Raw genomic sequence first — 6,293 nt, 5'->3', positions numbered from 1 at the left:
GGGGTCAGGGGAGGAAGAATGGTATCTTCCTGCTCCATCGTCTCCTGCCCTCTGCCTGGCCCCAGTCAATGCCTCCAGATGTTCCTGGAGTGGCTTTGGGAGGGGTTTCAAGTTTTCCTCCACCTCTGGAGAGTGCCTTTGGAGAAGATGGGATGGCTGAGGAAGGTGACAGCAGAGGGCAGAGAGGGGCATTTGAGGTGAGGGCAGCAGAAGAGGGAGGAGGACTTCCAGGGCTCCACGTCTGGGCACCATGACCATGCCCAGGGGAGAAGAAGTCCCAGCTGGGGTGAGGGGAGCTGTGTTTAAGCAAGATCCCATCTTATCTTCAGACAGTATTCTTTGGGGGTAGATATGGATGAAGGAGAAGGAAGTTTGGCTTCAGCATGAGAAATGTCATCCAAGTCAGCAGAGGACTTCCCAGCCGGGGTCTCTCTAGGTTAAAGCTCTGTCGGCCAGAGCATTGGGTCAAAGGTGGCAATGAGTGTGGCCCTCAGGCCACATTCTCAGTCCTTTGCTCTTTCCATTGCTGCTCTGGGACTGGCCCTGTTGTCACGCCTTCCTTTGCTGTGATCAAGTGGTCGCCAGAAACTCTCTGAGGGGGTTAGGGTGAGCCAGCAGAAGCCCTGACTCCCAGTGGCTTGCTAGATGACTTCTTGCTTGGTGATGGTGGGCTGGGGGATGGCAGAGGGGTGCTTGACAATCGTGGTGATGGCTCCTGGCAGGAGCTTGTAGGGCTCAGACGCTGAGCCACTGGGCTGTGAGGGCTGTGGAGTCTCAGGGGTGGACATCTGTCCGTTGCTGAGATGAGTGGGCATCGTGTTGGCAACAATGACGTTGGTGCCCATATGCTCCTGCATCAGGTGAGGGTGCAGGGGGTGGTGGGCATGGGGTGCATCACTAGAGGACCCTCCCAGCAGCATCTCCTGCAGTAGGTTGTCAATCTTGGCCATGCCGAAGAGCTTGATGAACTGGATCTGCTCCATCATCTGCCAGGTGATTCTCTGCAGTGTGGGCAGCAGCAGCAGCAGCTCCCCAAAGTGTCCGTGCGAGTCGTACTGCTGGTCATTGATGTAGTCCTCCAGGCTCACCTGCACCTGGGAACGCAGCCGCTTGATCTTGCCGGGGTCACTCAGCCCCTTGGCATCTGGGTCGAAGAAGATGATGGCTTTGAGGCAGGCGTACTCATTGTCATCGATCTGTAACTCCTGGAAGGGCAGCACCAGCTCATCAAGGATGCGAATGGACACCCGACTCATCTCCGCCAGTTCCGTTCCGGGCAGTGCCGAGGGACGATATAGTCATTGCCTAGGAGCAGCACGTCTTTGAACACCATGGATCTCTTGGTGGCTCCAAGCAGCAGGTGCTCCCCAGCATGCGCTCTGAGCAGGGCCACCTGGTCATCCAGGAGGAGCTCACAGAAAGCTGGGATGTACTTGGCCCACTCCACCAGCACCAGTAGCTGCTCCTTCATGGACTCGCAGACATCGGCAATGTTGGCAATCTTCTTGGCACGGATGTCGCCATTGATCCCCGAGATGGGGGAGGTGATCTGCTGGGACAGGACCTCGGCCTGCAGGAGCGCATTGATGGAGGGCAGGCTGCTGTCCTCGTAGCTGGACCTCCGAGTGCTGATCTGGTCCCGCTCATTTTGGATGGCTTCCTTCTTCATGCCAGCCTGGAAGCACTTCTTGAGCCTGCAGTAGCGACATTGGTTCCTCTTGTCTTTGTCCACCACACACTGTCGGCTGAATCTGCAGGAATACATGTGGTTCTTCCTCACTCTCCTCCGGAAGAAGCCTTTGCAGCAGTCGCAGCTCGAGGCACCTTAATGTTTGCCCGTGGCCCGGTCTCCGCAGATGGCACACAGGGCACTGACACTCAGGCTGTTGGGTGCGGCGAGGTTGGTGACTTGTGATGGGGATGTGTCTTCAGGCTCTGGGGTCAGCAGTGGGCCCAGGCAGCAGATGTTTCCTGAGCTTCCAGACGCTTCTGGTGCAGGATGTACTCCTTGTATCATTTTCTAATTTGTGTATATTAATTAGGCATGGCTGAGAAGCATGATTAATGTTTCTCTAGCATGTATTCATTCAGTAAGCATGTAGGCTGAGAAGCATTTTAGAACTTGGAGAAATATAGCATTTGTAATTTCATGGGGCATTGCTTAAAATCTGACTTGATCAGATGAGGACCTTTTCTTTTTTCCCCTGGGTACTGGGAGTTGAACCTAGCTAGTGGTACTATATGCAAGGAAAGTGTGCTACCACTGAACTACATTCCTAGCCCTATTTTTTTGAGACAGTGTCTCCTGAAGTAGATATTGAGCCTTTTTATAAAAAGAATTTCAGACTAAAGAGTGTCAAAAGCAAATTTTAAGACATTCATTTCTTTTTCATTATAATGCATTAGGTATTTTTAAAAACCAGTGCAGTATGTTGCAACAAATACATCATAAGTGGCTATATAACTACAGAATCTGAATGTTGGCACTTTGATGTTGAAGAGGACAAAAGCTTATTTCCATAACCGCTATAGCAATGGTCCATATTCCTTTAGTTTGGGTTATTCATCCGAACATAATATTAGCTGTCTTCTTGTTAGCAGAACCAAACTTTATTCTTTCAGGGGATATAGGGGGTCATAACTGGTACCCTACAAAAACAGATGCAATGTAATTAGTTATTCTTAAGGAGGAACTTCAGATAAACACATTTCAGTTGAAAATTCTAAGGTCATTAAAAATTGCAGTTTTTAACTTGAAGGAAAATACATATTTGAAGAATATGAATGGCTTATTTCAGAACTTGAGCCATTTGAAAATAGTGTGGATTATGCTTAGAAGAAAATTTCAGAATGTTCTGGATTTTTTTTGTTAATGAAAAAACAATGATTTAAAGTGGTTCTGGATTTTTAAGTATTTATAGATTAATGTTATAACTAATAATTCTGTACAAATCTGCATCTTTATATACAAATAGTTTCTCAAATTAAAACCTTGCTTTGGCTGTATTTTCTAATATTCACAACCTGTTTTATTGGATCATCCACCTATGCCAGGATGCCTTTAGAATTTATGACTGAGAATGATATATTTAATTTGTAATTAAATGTTTCAATTTGCAGTTTCTTAGAATACTACCTCTTGCAATTATTTTTTTGACATTTTAGAGTGTTACTTCACTTCAGTGCTGTTTATTGAATATTTTATACAGTGCCAAATCACCATGGGAGCATTTGAATATTAAATGATAAATAAGCATTTTATCTAATATGTTCTATCAGTGAACTAATTAAGAGAAAAATGTCTGGGTTAAGAAATTAGGAGAAATATTCATGGAGAAACTGGTCTTTGACTTAGGGATTCAGGGATGGGTTGAATGGTATATAGACAAGTGGATGCATTTGTTAATCAGTGTTTAACTTAGATATTTGAAGAACATGAATGGCTTATTTCATAACTTGAGCCACTTGAAAATATTGTTGGATTATGTTTCAAAGAAAATTTCAGAATATTCTGTAACACTGATGATGATGATTGAAGGGAGAAGTGATTAGAGTGACTGTAGGAAAGTAATTTAAAGATAATATTAAATTAGGTAATAGATAATGTTTGAAAAGGCAAATTAAGTACTGTAGAAATTGTGCATAGCAATTGTATTTATCTTTAAAATGAGTATTACTCAGTAATTGTCAACTGGTTCTGGGTGATTCCATTGATAAAGCATATTTCTAATGTACGTGTTTGCTCTGGTCCAAGATGATAGACAACACTTAACTGCCTCAGAAACATGCCTCTGCAGGTGAAGTGGCGTGATCACCACTATTCTGTTAAAGAAGAAAGCCTGTGTTAGTCCAGGTCATCTTGTTTGCATTTGGCAGACATTACACCCTGGCGTGGATTGAAAAACAAAAGTTCAGTTGTTGTAATCACCTTAAATTATTACTGGATTGTTATTTTAAATTTGGCAGGGTAGAGTTATAAGAGGAGGGTAGAGAACAGAGGAGATTCATTGATTGCAGACTTTATATTTCAACTAGTTGGTTTCCGTATATATAGAATGAAGTATCTTTCTATACTTAAAGAAGATAAGGCTGGTTATGAACTATTGTCACATTAATAGTGCATTAAAAATTGTTGGAAAGATCAATTCAGAAAGAAACCTTAGAGAAAGAAAATATTTGCATACTGTAAATTTAGCGTGCCTGTGTTAAGCATTTGATTTTATTATCTAGTGTTGTGCTAGATTCTGTAGACAAATCAGAGAAATAGATTTAATGTTGGTCTTAAATTTTATCAATAACCTAGCATTTCTGACTACATTTTCAGGGAGACAACTTCACCATAAGGTGGAGGCAGTGAGTTAGCACAGGTAAATGCTATGTTCCAGGCACAGTCAAATTTAGGGGTAATTAAAAAAAATAAAGAAATAAACTATGAAAATGAAAACAACAAAAAAAAAGAAAACATAACAACAGAAATAGGAAGTTTCTCTGTAGATTTCCTAGGGGTTAGTTCCCAGAAGACATTTTATACTAACAGTTCTATGAGATTTTAGATAATTCCACATGTGTATAGCTCTACCTAAAACTAAATTTTAAGCATGATGAGGGGAGGGGCTTTATTTCCTTTGTGTGTATGTGTGTGTGTGTGTGTGTGTGTGTGTGTGTGTGTGTATGTGGTGCTCGGGATTGAACCCAGGGCTCTATACATGTGAAGCAAGCACTCTACCAAGTGAGCTATGTCCCCAGCCACTTTGTTTCCTCTTATTTATTTCTTTTCTTTTTATTTCTCTTTTTCTTCCTTCTACAGTCTTCTCTTATTTCCCATTTTAAGACTGATTACTTGATGAAGTCTTTATGTCTACTGCTCTCCAAACATAGGGATGCCTAAGAAATGTTTTATGAATAATGAAAGTATACATTTAGAATTATGTAAAGCCAAATAGGATTTACATGGCATTTCATTATTATGTTCTTTATGTTGAATACAATGACTAATATTTTCTTTTTAAAGAATATTTTTCTTTTATTTATAAGCCCTTTTATTACTAGTTTTAAGTTTTTATTTTCACTAATATGAATCACAAACAGAATATAAGGCCCTGATTTGAAGATAATTGATGATTGTCCCTTTAACTTATTTTTGTTTTCTAAAAAAAGCCATATGCACTTGATTATGTAATACTGCAATTTGAAGATAGTTATCTTTGCACAACAGATCAAATTAGTTTGTTCTTTCACTGTGTTTCATTATCCATGCTGAAACTATTTAGAGAAAACTTTATTTACATGGAAAACTTTCAGAGTCAACATGAGTGAAAAACTATTGAGTTGTTTCATTAGATGTGTAAATATTTACTTAATCATTAATAACTTAAATATATCTTAGTGGATATGATTTATGATAAAATTTACATGCTCACTCATGTTTATACCACATAATGAAACATAATTTACTTATTCATTCGCTATTTGACAGATGTTTATGTTGTTTCCAATTCTTATCTATTATGAATTAAGGCTTCTATGAATGTTCCAACATGAATCTTTGCTTTGATGTATTTTTCTAGTTTTCTTAGGTGAATTCCAGAGAGTGAAATGGATGGGTCATACAGTAACTATATATTAAACTTTTTAAGAAGCAGTTTCTTTAAAGAGGTCATGCTTACTATTTTACCTTCTCAGCAACAATGTGTGTGAGTTCTATTTATTCCATATCCTTGCTAATGCTTGTTATGTCAGTGTTTATAATTTTAGTTCATGCTATTTATTTAGTGGTGTCTTATTCTAATTTTCATCTGCACTTTTGATAACCAATCATCTGAAGCATCCTTTCATGTACTAATATCTATCTTGTTCTTACATTTATAAATTGGGTAGCTTTCTTTTTCTAGTATTGACTTTTAGTATTTTAAATATATTGTACATAAGGAAATGTGTGTGTATTTATGTATGTATATATATGTGTGTGTGTGTGTGTGTGTGTGTGTGTGTGCATGTGTGTGTGCATGCTCATATATATGTATATATGAATGATACTGATGATACTGTAATGCAATCTGTGGCCCAAAGGGTTGTTTTTCATGACAAAAGTTTTCAATTATGATAAAAGATGTTGCACATGTTTATCCTAAAAATATTTGCCTATCCCAAGATCATGTTATATTTTTCTACTTTTTCTTATTCTCTAAGTTCTATATTCCCACCTTATTTATTTAGGTCTATGATAACACTATGATTTTTAGTAAGGAATGAAGCAGGAGTTGAGAAGTATTTTATTTTACACATATGAATAT

The 6,293-nt window shown here is 39.4% G+C and overlaps 1 pseudogene; it reads right to left on the bottom strand.

The window, feature by feature from the left end:
* Window positions 1–641: 641 nt before the first annotated feature.
* LOC143388401 (hepatocyte nuclear factor 4-alpha pseudogene) lies at window positions 642–2,017 on the bottom strand (annotated as a pseudogene).
* Between the last annotated feature and the right edge of the window lie 4,276 nt (window positions 2,018–6,293).

This window comes from Callospermophilus lateralis, unplaced genomic scaffold, assembly GCF_048772815.1.
Source record: "Callospermophilus lateralis isolate mCalLat2 unplaced genomic scaffold, mCalLat2.hap1 Scaffold_329, whole genome shotgun sequence".
NCBI lineage: Eukaryota > Metazoa > Chordata > Mammalia > Rodentia > Sciuridae > Callospermophilus > Callospermophilus lateralis.
This window is presented reverse-complemented; position numbering and strand designations above follow the sequence as displayed.